The sequence below is a fragment of the Mauremys mutica genome, chromosome 7 (genome assembly GCF_020497125.1).
Source record: "Mauremys mutica isolate MM-2020 ecotype Southern chromosome 7, ASM2049712v1, whole genome shotgun sequence".
Lineage (NCBI taxonomy): Eukaryota > Metazoa > Chordata > Testudines > Geoemydidae > Mauremys > Mauremys mutica.
Genome location: NC_059078.1, coordinates 8,568,017 through 8,582,473, shown reverse-complemented (window position 1 = coordinate 8,582,473; position 14,457 = coordinate 8,568,017). Strand labels below are relative to the sequence as shown.

At 44.0% G+C, this 14,457-nt stretch overlaps 1 protein-coding gene across 2 annotated transcripts in view; it reads left to right on the top strand.

The window, feature by feature from the left end:
• Positions 1–526: 526 nt before the first annotated feature.
• TAFA4 (TAFA chemokine like family member 4) overlaps positions 527–14,457 on the top strand; it is a 107,334-nt gene continuing 93,403 nt past the window's right edge. The window contains exon 1 of one of the 2 annotated variants that reach the window (XM_045022837.1): positions 527–689. The gene's annotated coding sequence lies outside the window, so the exon portion shown is untranslated. Of the gene's footprint in view, positions 690–4,941; positions 5,027–14,457 lie in introns of those variants that run through there. The other variant, XM_045022838.1, reaches the window with a different exon arrangement.

The window sequence follows — 14,457 nt, the reverse complement described above, 5'->3', positions numbered from 1 at the left end:
GGCAGCATCCGCAGCCTGGGTTCCCCCACGCCCGCCCGGTATTTGCAGGGGACGGGGATCAGCGGGCGCGGGCAGGTCTCAGGACTCAGCTCACTAGGAAATCTCCCTCCCCCAGCCCCGCTCTGAAGGCTCGGAAACCTTCCCCTTCGGGGTCGGAGGCGGCGCTCGCGGGGTTGCAGCGGGGCCGCCCGGACAGCACGGGGAGGGGCGGGGAGACCTGGGGGCCGGCTGCCCCCCCGCCCCAGCAGCCAGCGGCGGGGGAGGGAGCGGGGCTGGCCAATCAGGGCCGGCTGCCATGGGCGGGGGCTTTCTGGGCCACTCTAGTTTCAAACCAGCGCTGCAGCCTCCCCGGCTGAGTCTCCCGTCGCCGCGCTGGGGCTCGCCCCGGAGTCGGACGCAGCCGGCCGCGGGGGGAGTCCGGGGTAGGGGGGCGCGACCCGCCCCACCGACCCGGCCGCTTCGGAACTTCCCTCCCTGCCCGGCTCCGGCCGGCGGCGCTGCCCGGGCCATGGGCGATGAGCCCGGGTGAGTGGGCGCCGGGACCCGCCGGCTGCAGCTGCGCCCCGGAGCCGGGCGCGGCCTCCCGGCCACATGGCGAGCGCCCGGCTGCCCCCGGCGCACGGCTGAGGGCGGGTCTGGAGAGGGCTGGCTCCGTCCGTCCGTCGCTGGAGCAGAGAGAGCGGCTCCAGGTGAGCCCCGGGCCCGGGCCGGGTCTCCCAACTGTCGGGGCAGGGGGAGCGGGTTCCCCCAGCGTGGTTCCTTGCGGGGGCCGGGCTCCCCTGAGTCCGGGGAAGGGGCTTGTTCCGAAAGGAGCCGGGAGCGCCTGACCCCCGGTATCCCGCGGCGGCGGCGGCGGGGCTGCTGGGTGCCGGCTCCCCGCTTCTCGGGGGACCCCGGGCTGTGTGGGGAGAGCCCCAGTGCGGGTCGCCCCGTCACCTTCCCTCCGGGGACAGCCCGGGCGAGTTCGAGCCCGGAGCCCGGAGCCCGGAGCCCGGAGCCCGGGCTAGTGCCGGGCGAGCTGGGGCGAGTTCGAGCCCGGAGCCCGGGCCCGTGGCTGCCGGGCGAGCTGGGGGCGGCGATGGCTAGTGCTGGGCCCGGGGCTGCTCGCGGTGGGAGGGGGGATCTGCCCCAGGACCCCCCCCCGGGGCTGGCAGCTGCTGCGGCCGGTGGGAGCTGCCCGAGTGCAGCCGGTGCCGAACGGCTCGGGGGGTTGCTGGGGGGGGGGCGAGATGTGCCTGGTCTGTGGGGGGCAGGAGGAGGGTCCCCTCCTTCCTCCTCCTGCCCATTGCCCCCCTGCAGCCGGGCCCGCCGAGGAAGCCTCCCGAGCTCCCGGTTTAATCACGGCGGGGAAGCTCATCCATACAACGTGACATTTCTCGGGGAGACAAGTGCTCCGGCCCCCGGGTCCTGGGACAGCGGCGATCCGCCCTCCTCCGGGCCCGGAGCGCGGCGCTGGTTAGCCGGGCTCTCCTCGCTCCGCCGGTTTTCTTCCCCCGAGCGCTCGAGACGCCAGGCAGGGAAGCCCTGGAAGGGGCTGAACAAAGTTTCGGTCCCGTCAGCCCGCCGAGTCCCAGGTGGTCACAGCTCCTCTTGCGGTTCCCGAGTCCTCTCCCCCCCCACTCCGGCTGCGCGGGTGAACGGGGCCGGCGAGGGTCGGTTTACTCGGGATCACTTGTGTTTGAAGGGCTCCAGCGCCGAGCCTGCCCGCAAATCAGCTTCTGAGCACGGCTGGGTTTGTTTAGCCGGAGTCAGCGCTCTGATTCCGGGAGACTCACTGAACGCGTCCGCTGTCAGCTGCGCCCCGGTTTGCCCGGCGGGGCTCTCCCGCGTGTGCACACGCAGCAGTGCGCTGAAAATACTCCACATAAGAAGGTTCATAGGAATTTTTTTATATCGCCAATTTAAATTAGAGTGTGACTCTTTCCCCCTGATTACTCGGCGGTAGGGAATAAATAACTCCTGACAGCAAACTCCCCGTATGCCGCTGAGAATCCTCCAAGGTGTGTGCCTAACCACCGCATTACAACCCGAGCACAGATGCGTTGCGGAATTGCTTTGACATGTATGCTTTTCTGACGCGCTGTTTCATAGCATGCACTCAGTGCATATTTGCCTGGTCTGTAATTATAATTGCTATGTATATTTAAAGGGAGCAATCGGAATTTGCACTTTGTTAATAACACTTTTACACTAAATGATTAGCGAAGTGCAACATTTATTCTTCAAACAGGTAATGATACGGTTTAATCCATGAAGTGACTTATATTCATGAATGCAGTTATCCGAATCAGTGTGGATAAATAATGACTTGTCTGTTCCCAGAGTGACCAGCTGGGTATGGGCAAGCTGCCTTTCATATGTGCATCAATTCACCAATCGGGACCTCCATTGGTAGACCTAGCATTTTACAATGCTATTTTTTAAGTACATCTGCCTTCAGATTTGATTTGCCTTGCCACCCCCCTAAGAAAGTACCAGCATGTCAATTTACATTACCCTAAGAGAGTATCAATATTTCATGTAAATAACGTACTTTCATGGCTCTTCTGCCTGTGAAAATGTCACGGTTACATTTTTGTTCCTGAGAAATGGATTTGACTTCATTTTGCCAAACATTATGGGTCCTGAAATAGTTTTTATTTCCTGGACCAATTGTTGTCTCACCACTGGCAACCTCTTAACATTTTCAAATGGGGCCTTTTGAACACACACACTTTATTTTAGCTAGGGATATTACAATGCCCATTCCTCTCAATGAGGCAAGCATTCTTTGCTGACCCCATTCCACTTGGAAAATAAAAACTGAAGAGAACCATTTTAAAGCACCCGATCTCTTTCCCTCCCTTTCAACAAGTAGCTTTAGTCTCTCTTCCAGTGATTTACGCTGATGATACTTGCTATGTAGATGATTGGGGTAATGGGCATGATGTTAAAACTGCAGTCACTGGGGTATGACATCACCAACAGCCAATCAAGTGACTGCTTTGGACACACATTGACCTGAACTGTATTCTAAAACTGATTTAGTGATTCTGCATCGCTTCTGATGAATAGGGCAAGTGTTGACAGAATGGACCGATTCTTAACAAGTTTGGATTGACTTCCCCCTGCCCCAAAAGAAGTTGAATTTTTCAAAGGTTTCTGGTTAAGAGATCGGTTGAATGTTGATACCTTAGTTTTCAATAAACCAGACATTAGTACAGTGTGCTACTGCCTGATTATTAAAAAAAAAACCCAACCTGATGAGTTCTCAATCCAGACCATGAGTTGTCACCTGAACAATCATATTTCTATACATCATATATCTGCAGGTACCAAATACCATTAGTGCTTTGGATGTGATCCTACTGCAACCTTTACATGAGTAGCCAGGAAGGGTGGTAGACCTGGCCCCTATGTTTTTACTACCTTGCTACATCCCAATTAAAAAAATCCAATAGCTTTCTGTAGCTTTTGCAGTACTGGGCCAATATTACTGAATCTGACCCAACTTTTGCAATGCACATAATATCTCTGCACAGTCTGTTCTCTTCCACTTCATGACACTCAATTAAACATTATTGTTACCTTATCATTTTGGGCCTGATCCAATGAAAAGATTTTGATTGACTTCAGCGGAAGTTGAATCAAACCCACTTGTGGATATACCAAATACGGTCTGCTTGTAACTGGTATACATTCCTCCACTATTTTTTCACATTCCCTAGAATTTACACTTTTGAGCCTATTTAAAAATATTTTGTGCACCAAGTTCAGTCACTGGAGTGTTTCATTTATATTCTTTCTTTGCAATTATTAAATAATATATACAAATTGCAGTGATAATATATGTAGGAAGCATTAAATTTCAGTGAACCGCATGAAGTATTCCCACACTGCCCGTGATGTTCCCCAGGAGTGTGTGTTGTTCTCATGCCTTGGCTACCCATAAGACGTGACAGAATACATTTAATGAATTACCTTTAAATTAGAAGGCAGTAAACAACTCATTATTTGATTAGAGGAATATTAAAATTAGAAGAATGTTACAGTCTTCTGATATCCTGTGGCATGTTTTTTACTAGCTAGGAAGTGACATGGGTTACTGCAGAGAGGGGAAGTCTCTAGAGAATTGTAATGATTTTCATCTGTGTGAAATCTAATTTTTGTAATGTTTTTTTAGTTGACAGAGTTTTTGCTTTCCCATTTTAAATTAATACAATTTGTTATTTTGAGTGAAGTTAGTGCTTGTGAAGGGTGTTGGGTGGACAGCCTTGAAGGTTGAAATCCCTTAATTAGAGAACAAGACCAGCTTCAGCAGTGCTAAAGCAAGCATTATAATGGCTTCAGTCCTTTCTGAGAGGTCCTCTGCCTTCTAGAAATGAGATAGTAGCTCTGTCCCTAGCCCCATTCAATCTTTGGCCTCTGTTTCGGCTTCCCACCAGTGGTCACTGTGGTTTATGTGATGTGCAGAACTGCCTGCTGAGGGCATGATCCAAAACTCGTTGAAAAGACTCCATCGATGTCAGTGAGCTGTGGAAGAAGCCCTAAGAATGTCATTTCAGTTCACATACATCACCAAACAGGTAACGCAGGGGTTCTCAAACTGGGGTTTGGGACCCCTCAGGGGGTTGTGAGCTGTCACCCTCCACCCCAAACCCTGCTTTGCCTCCAGCATTTATAATGGTGTTAAATATATAAAAAAGTGTTTTTAATGAATAAGGGGGGTCGCACTCAGAGGCTTGCTGTGTGAAAGGGGTCACCAGTACAAAAGTCTGAGAACCCCTGAGGTATCACATGGTAGTGATTTCCCGCAGCTGCAGACATGGGTTGGAGTTGAACTGGTGAGCAGTAGTAGTGAAAGTGTGTATGCTGTCTTCCTTGATTCCCCTCTGCCAATCGTTTTTATTTAAATAGGGCCAACTCTTGCAGTCCTCACTCAGTCAGAACTCCCATTTTGCCGCAGTAAAGACTGAAGCTCTCAGGATGGTTGTGCCTGAGTAAGAAGGACAGGAGCTGTCTGACACTGCTTCTGATCTAAAAACCTGTATGTGCAGGTAAACAATAACGAGGTGTTTGGCTGACGGTAATTAATGACAGTAAACAATTTAAGGTTCTCCTTGAAGAAAGGTCCCTATAAAATCTTGAAAGTGCTCCACACTTGGGACTCCCTTTGACATTAATGGGTGTTCTTCCTGCTGTAAAGCCATTGCAGGATCAAGTACTTCATTTACAACTATGCTTAATTTTATTTTATTTTACCGTAAGGGGAGTGTATAGTTAATAACACCTGGATGCTGCAAAGCAAACATTTCATCCTTCTCCTGCAGCATACGTGTCCGTGCCTAAGCCAGTGTATTAAAGAAATTTCCAGGAGCAAGGAATGCTAGAATCTCTGCAGCATATGTTCATAGAGCCAGCTAGCATCCCTGCATTGGCTGGATGGTGCTTTCAGCTGTAATGCATGCGGAGCGCTTGCAAACCAGGGGAATTTACTTTGGGGTTGTGCCACTGTAAGCAGAGTGTCTGTGCTGCTCTAAAGAATTCCAGGACAGCCAATAGGAACCAGCAGGTTAGTGCAGATTTCCACACGCTACATCACTGAAACCGAACACTTTTTAAGTGATTGCTTTGTAACTCCTTCATGCCATGGCCCTGATTCCTCTCTTGCTAGGACTTACTCTATTGGAGTCAATGGAATTATGCCAGTGGACAGCCCAAATAAAAGAAAGTAGAACCAAATTTAATGGTGGTGCTACTAATTTTTTGTAAAATGTATTAGTAATTGAAACACAGTGGAAGGGAGAGCTTTGACAATAGAACCTTCATGGTCAGGTCTGTCTTGTAGAATATTCTCCTCAACAAAGTGCTCACACAAAGAACGTCTCTCTTTTTCTTGTTTGAAATGACAGCTCCTGTGTTCTGGGAGACTATGAGCAATGATAAATAAAGCAAGCAACAGTATTTATAAACCATGCTTTGCATGCAGTACTGCAGGTAACAGAGTTTGGTTAATATACTTTGTTTATTTAAAAAAAAGGGCTTTGCTGCCTTTGTTTTCTGAACCACTACCTGCAGTACATGTTTAATTATGTTGTTAAAGTCCTGCTGATAAGAGGTGTGTGTTTTCAGTTGGGCTAAGCCTGGCCATTCTAATTGTGGGAACAACTCACACCTGGTAAAGGTAGATCGGGACACCGACAATTTGGTTCTAAAATGGCAATAAGCAATTTTTCCGGGCTGTATCAAGAAGAAAGAAAACCCAATTCTGGTTGTCAGAGCAAGCCCTCGGCTTGGATAAAACAACTAGCAGATCTTTTAACAATGTTTAAATGAATTGCAAACCTCTGGCTCGTGTTTGTACAGTCCAGGATATCAGAATCTCTGCTTGCATTTTACAAACTATGCATCACATTCTCCTTGGACACAGATTTCAAGGGTTATTAATTATTTAAGTCTGGAGAATTTGGCCCTTTGTTCACTAGCTTTAGTAAGAGTGAGGGCCAAATCTAGGCCTCGAAGCAGACAGAATGGCACTGGATGTTTAATAATTCTTTGCAAAATTAAGTTTTGGTTTTTGTATTGAGATGTCTTTCAGTGGCAAACATTGCAATGCACAGAAAATTGTGATAGCTTGAAAATATGATATAGCAATTAAATAGCAGGATTCTGTTCTCCCATGGGTGTGCAAGAGACATGGATGTATTAGGAATTAAAACCTTAGCATAAGTTATTGGTGGGTGAATGGAATCACAGCTTAACATTATTGAGGTTGTGGTATTTTAGGATCAGGGTATGTATGACTGGTTGGGTCTAGTTACCTTAGGATGTCTGTGGTGTTCCCACTAGTCAGTGAAAAGTTTGTGTGTTCCTGGTAGTTTGATCAGTGAATAGAAGTACATTGCAGATGTATTTATGTAGTGAAGTGCAGAAGTTTTCATTACTAAGGAAGGATTTATCTTGTTACAGTAGTGAATTTAGGATGCTAAGCTGTGATATTTTCCTGTTTCTAGAATGTTATATTGCATTGAGATGAAATCAGGGTGATAACATAAATGTTTCCTTTTTAATTTAAATCACTATAACATGCTCATAACATTGGAGACAGCAAGTTTCCAACTTCAGAAGAAAGCATCATTTATTATTTTTCCTGGTAAAATTCATTCAACCTGCTGAGACTAAATATAATTTTTTTAAAATAAAAGAAACTTGGTTTGGATCTTCAGCACCAATAACCGTTGAGGATCCAAGCCATGACATAGTAGATCCATCCTAGTAAAATTTTTGGGTCTCCCTAATCCCCCCGCCTGCTTCCAAAAAAATAGAAGATCCTAGGACACATTTAGTGGGTACCCCACAAATCCTTTCCATTCACCCCCCTCTCCTGCTCCCAGCCATTGGGAATGATGAGTTCTGAAAAAAAATTTTTTTGTGGACCGGGCTACTTTCTGCTGTTGCCCTGTAACCCCCCGACACTCAGGCTGGTGGGGGAAATTGACTGAGCCGTTCCCCCAGGTTCCTACAATTACTGCTCCAGTGGACTGTCTCCGATTGAGCACAGGGGTTCTGAAGTTCCTTCTGCTCTCTGCTAATGAACAGAAAAAGTTGGGTGGTTGGCTTTGCTGGTCTCCATGTGCAGCTAACTGCATCCCTTGCACCTGTTGCTGGAGGCTCCACTAGCTGCTCGTTAGAGGAGCTGTGGTTTGACAACAGGCAAACAGTTGCTGTGTCTGGATTTGATGTGGTCCATAGAACTGCGTAGGAGGTCTTTGTGGCTGGCAGGGCCTCCCTATGAATCTGAGCTCTGTGGCCACAGTCACCCCGCCTCTTTTCATAGGCGTGGTGGGAGGAGGTGGGTGACTAGGCTGCATGGTGGGATAGATGAGGTTTTACTCAGAGTTGTTGTTGCTGGGCCTGACTCTCTTGCCTTTAGTCCTGTGGCGTAGTGCCTTACTCCCAGGTGTAGCTGCACTGATTTCAGTGGAACTACTCATGGAGGAAGGAGCCATGCAGCATGAACACAGGTGTAGAGGACCCATGAGGATTATCTGCTGCGCTTGCGTTAACAGAATATGGGCTGTTTGATATGTTAATTTTTGTACCAAATATTGTCTGCTTAATTCCTGTGAAGCACCTAGAGTCTAAGATTGATGCAATAAAATTTAAACAAAATATAGGTACAAGCCCATTTGTATATAAAAGTACTCAGGCAATTGAATCTGAAAATGGTTTCATAACTTGTTGGAATATGGAAGAATTGCTGTAAGGGGGTTCAACAGATGGATTCGCTTCCATTATTTCAGTTCATTAAGCAGCGTTTCTGAAACTTCAGGTGACCATGCATTATTCTGAGGAATGGGATGAGAGAGCATTTGAAACTTGCATGGCTGAAGCTGAAATGTATTTCCAGTGGGTTACTGGGAAAATATTTACCAATTGCAGGGTTTGCTTGATTCTGGGCAAAAAAGGAAAGAAATGGGAAAAACTGAGTTTTAATCTAACAGTGGCTTTTAATTTGGTGCTGGATGATTTATTAGTTTTAGTTTTAAATGTTTTAACATAAATAAGTAGGTATTAACATAATTCGAATATCTTCACAAACACATACCTTTAAAAATCTGCAGTGACTCTACTATTTAGGAGAGTCTTATTTGAGAAGGAAACTCCTCCAATTTCTAGATCTACCTGACACAGATGAATGCAGGGAGGGATGGTTTATTTTATGGAAGGATTAATGGAATGCTGCATCAGAGGAATGGATCCCAAATGAATGGCATTCAGCATATCCTCATAAATTAAAAGCACTTCTACCAAAAAATCTACTTTAGTCTTCTTGTGCATGTCATTAATAGTTCAGGACATTCATTTATTTAGATTTAACAATAAAAAGACCATACAGACGCTTTGAGCACCCTCAAAATAATTAAGCTTACCATAACAATAACTACCCAGCAACGTTAAATGCTAACATAGACGTATATTAACTCAGCCTGCCTGCAGCATTAAATAATTCAATGGAGATAATTTACCTCAGCCAGCCAATAAATAAATTAACTCCCTGCCCCCCACCAACCTGGAAAAATCCCCAGAACATCCCTTTATGTCCATCCTGTGCAGAAGCATACCCGTTCTACTGCCTCCCCCAACCAAAGCCCTGACAACATCAAAGTTATTAGTCAAAATGTGAGCGCTTATTGCAAATGTAGGGGAAATATTCCTTCCAATGACTTGTTACATGAGTTTCAGTTCTTAACAATTTTGCATGGGCTCCAAGCCAACCAATAATGCATCCAGAAATGCTCCAGTTACTGCATAGGATACTCTAAATCAGCTTTTGAGCTCCATTTCATTTGCACTATTCCATTCCCCCATGCAGTATAGAGAGAAACAAACCAATTAAAAGGGCAATACAGTTGTTTAGGATTTAAATAGTTAAATTAAGGTATAATCCTGCATCCCCTAGGTACAGTATCCAGTACTCTCACAGACTTGAGCAGCAGTTATGTATACGTAAGGACAAAAGAATTCTGACCCTGCTTCTGTCTACAGAACCCTGCAACCAGAATTGGATTCTGCAATGGGACTTACTCGCATGAGTAAAGGTGAAATGATCAGGCCCATAATTGCTTCATTTTAACAAGTTGTATCTAAATTTGAGTATTTCTCAGATAATGTTAATATACTTCAGAAACTACAGATCACATTTGTTCTCTAGTCACAATCTATTATCCAGCTTTCTGTTTGTTGTTTTGTTGGGAGGATTAAGGGGACCAGCATTTAACCAGTCTCTTTGCAAAAGGCCATGAAAGCCAGAGGAAAATCAATGTTTTTAGCATTGGTAGGCTTTTGCAGTGTGGAAGTTGAACATATTTCTCATTGAATTGGACTTTTAGCAGTGAATAAGCTATTAATGTTAAATCTTGCTTAGGACTGTAGCAGATGATGGCAGCTATATGTAATAATTTTGTAGCTATTCGTATTTAGAATATATATACTTTAATTTTGCTGCAAAATTGATTGTTACCAATTTGGTTCTCCTCTTTGCTAAAAACACTATACTAAATAAACCAATTTGTAATGTTGGTGTAAGTATATTTTTATATACAAATAACATGTTCTGTTACAGTTATCATGTACTGCAGTCTTTTATTTAAAATCTTTTTTTCTTTTGCTACACAAAGGGTTAAAGCAAAAGATGTAATAAAAGTTATACTTTGGATACTTTACTAAAATTGCTGTTTGGTTATGAACAATAAGGTTTAAGAATAACATTATAAAATGGGTTTTTGAATGGATCTTTCTGTATTTGTGAATGGAGTGCTATCAGTAAAACTGCACCCTCCATATAATACATATGCAATTTATTTTTAAATGTCAAACCAATTTTTGCTGCTACTTTTTTTTTTTAAAAAGCACAAGAAAATAATTCTGTTCAAGTTCCCCTTAAATATGACCAAAATGATGATAACATTATTAAGGAGAAGGGCCAGACTAGCTGGAGGATATACATTAGTCACATTAATTTCACAAATAGATGTTGATTTAGATATTGATAGTAAGGACACGTTCTAGTCATTTTATAGAATTAACAATTGATCAGCTTGTTAGGTCCGAGTCCTTCATTACAGCATGTTTATTCATTATTGTCATTACAAAGTGGAAGTAGCTGAGATCATGATGATTAGCAGTGCAAAATCTAAAAGCATTGAAATCTGTTTTAATATTAAACTTTTTTGCACAGATACACCCTTTTGAGTAACGTATTGATTCTTGCATTTCACAAATAAACCCGACTTAACTTAAAAACAGCTTTGTCAATTTGCAGTTCATTTACATTTTTCAGAAACTCAGGCCTATGAATCAGGCTGGAAACAGTGTAATATGTGTAGTGTAAAACATTCTTTTCAAATTATATTAGGTTATGTCTTGCTCTGTGTTGATATACATAGATATATAGTTACAACTGATACACTTAAATATGCTGACATAGGCGAATGCAGAGATGGCATTCCAGCAAATATATTCATGATTGTTTGCTTCTTACTAAATGTATCATTTCTTCTAAATCAGCAGTGACTTAAGCTTGGGCAAACTTCAGAACAAAAATACCCAAAGAGGCTTCTCCTGGTATATTTGACTAATATATTGAAGAAGATAAATAGTTATTTTTAAAATGTATTACACAGTCGAACTGAACACAAAGGGAAACCATTTTACAAATCTGAAAGTTAAGGTCACCCTGAGAAGAAAAGGACACTTACGGTGACTAGAAAAACTCTGCTTCCTGAAGAAATTGAGATTCAAAGTTTACTCTTTTCACAGTTTCTTTTACAAAGCTTTGGGATCCCAAGTGTAAAAGCAGAGTCTGTTTTGATGTGCAAATATTTCAAACTATATAGTACATGGAAAATAAGATTCTAACTTCCAGCCAATACTATAGATTAGATTTAGTCTCTTAATTTGTCTCAGTGTATCAGGCTTTAATGATGGGTTTTATAATACAGAATCGTACTGTTTTACAATAAAATTTGTAAACATTTAATTTTAAACTTTTAATGAATACTTCCCCCCCATCTCTTCTTTACGTTTCCCAGATAATCTTTCTTGTTCTAAAAATCCATCATATATTTTCATCATATACATATCATGGAGCAAATAATGCATAATTCACACTTCTTGTGACATCTGCTCAACAGCATTTTATTAGGGTTTGTTAATAACACTAACGAATTATTTGTTCTCTGACTCTTACCTTAGCTAATATTGCTAATCTGTTTGAGCTGTAGTAAATCAGGGCAACACTGATATATATATTTTTAAGAACTGAATAATGGTAGATCTAGACTCTTAATTTTTTAATTAAGTCACTTATCTTCATCTACATATTTATCAGTGGAAAATACTAAGATGTATTAGCTGTTTTTATTTTTGTTATGTGTGTAAACATGCTATAACATAACCCAGAGTAGTGTATGGAATATTTCTGATTTTCTTCTTTAATTTACAGCGCAACTTTATAGTGTTTTCTGTGAAATATTCGTTTGTGTACTAGAGGTGTTTAATTTGCTGCTTGTTCTGCTGTTGGCAATAGTATGCCATGTCATTGCTTATACAGCAGTTAATTACACCCTAAGTTAAATATTTGAGTTTGGCCTTCGAGCCAGATCCTGTAGCAACACCGCAGTGCTTCTTATTGAGAGTAACAATATCTAGCTCTTATTTAGTCCTTTTCATCAGCAGATCTCAAAGTGGTTCAGTCTTTACTGCGTGTATCCTCACAATACCCCTGTGAGGTAGGAAAGTGACATTTTACAACTGAGGCTAAGTGACTTGCCCAAGGTCATATAAGACAACAGTTTATCAAGAAACTCCCAGGTCATGGTGGTTTTCAAGGAGGAAGATCCTATTACTGAGACTAGGATGCATCTATTATATGAAGATCGGGACTAGAACAGTTTAAGGCCTTCTACTTCAGGTTTGTGGCTCACTGCCTCTGTTGTTGTAGCAGTGTCCAAAAGCAGTGTTGCAGTTCAGTGGTTTTCATCCTCTCCAGACAAATCTATTGCTTTTCTAGAATGAGACCTCAGCTGGCTCCCACTGCTGCTTATCCAGTTGTGCTTGGAATTGTGCTTTGGCTTCTCCTGACACCAGTCTCCCAGCTGCCATGTTTGCAGCAACTCAAGCCCAGGCAACTGGAAGTGGGGGCATCTCAAGGCCAGGCAGAGAGGGTCATAATTACAAGAGCAGAGGGACCCTAGAGTACCATTCACAAAAGAGCCTGTGGAAAAGTGCTAGCACTGGTTTGCCTAGCGGTGGTAATGAACCGCTACTACAGTTGAGTAATACGTTTAGGGCCACTGGAGCTATTGGCTGATGGTGGGCAGGATTTGACCCTTGATAACTTTACATTTTTTCAGGAAATTGAAAAAAATGGTCTCAGCGGATGACATGGAATATCTCTTCCCTTTCTAGGAAAATATCTGCAGGAGAGGGTCTGGGCTGCAGAGAACTATGGGAGGATCCCTTTTTTAGTGTTTTCCTAGGGTGCATGGCTTGTTCTTCCCACACCTTATAAGTGGTCATGTCATCAGGGTTTCTTTTCCCTGCATTAAAACCCAGGACCATCTTTTAAGGTGATTCCTCCAGGATGGAGGAGCTGTGAAGCTCCAGTTGGTGGTAAATCTCTGCCAGTTTTTCTGTTGGTCTTGTGTAGGAGCAAACAGTCCACAACCTCCTAAATCCCCCTATCCCAGAAGAACATCCCCATATCCTATGGAGTTGGAGGCAATGCACCCCAATTACTCTCTGTGGGGTGCGGAGCGAACCCTCTCCACAAGTATTACTGGCTAGCTATTTAAGTGTAACAGAACGAGTGTTGACTCAGACTCCGCTTTGATTTTTCCCACTTTTTATTGGTTCATCTCAGAACTTAAATTTTTGATTATTACTCATTTCACCCACACAGATATTATGTTTAAACACCAGCCGCGTTAGGGGTTTTGCTACATTCGAAATAACAAAATGGGAGCTGGTGTTCCTAGTTCAGAAGAGGAAAACTGCCAGAATCAAAGAGGTAAATAAGAGCTGATGAAAATTAATTGCAAACCTGTCAAGTCTGGTCTGTCTTATTGTATCATTAAATGGTGTTCAGAAGATCTTATCAGTGTAAAAAAAAACAACAACAAAAAAAACCAACTTGCTGAATTGTGAGAATTCAGCAAGCAACAGGCTGGGACTTGTATTTCCTTCAGAGGCTCCCACTTTGATCTTACGTTCAACTTTTCATATTGTTTTGGGGCCTTATTGTACTGAGAGAAGAGGCCCCAGATCTTTGTAAGCTTCATGCTGACAGGTTTCCGTTGAATACTCTCCTGAGTGGTCGAGTTACTTGTGGCTGTGTAGAGGTGCCGAGGGGGTGTTGTCCTCAAAACATACGGAGCCCACGGATCTATGGGGAAAAGAAGCTTCAATCTAAGGGATCCCAAGATCTCTACACTATGTCAAGACCCCATCCCAAGGTATCTCCCCTAGAACAGGGGTTTTCAGCCTTTTTCTTTCTGAGGTGCCCTAGACATGCTATAAAATCTCCCGGCCCATCTGTGCCACAAGATCTGGTTTTCTGCATGTAAAAGCCAGGGCTGGCATTAAGGGGTAGCAAGCAAGGCAATTGCCCTGGGCCCCAAACCACTAGGGGCACCTAGTTTCTCAGGCTTCTGCTTCAGCTCCACATGGCAGGGCTCTGGGCTTCTGCCCCGTGCTGTGGAGCTTCGTTTTTTTTTCCTGCCCTGGGCCCCAGCGAGTCTAACGCTGGTCCTGTTCGGCAGCCCCCCTAAAACCTGCTTGGGGCCGCTGCTTGAGAACCACTGCCCTAGAAGATGTGCAGTCATTAGCTGCCCTGACAGGACTGTGCCAAACTCCCTGAATGGAGAGAGGACGACATGGAGCAGAAGTTGCTCTTTTTCCTAGTAGTACTGTGTT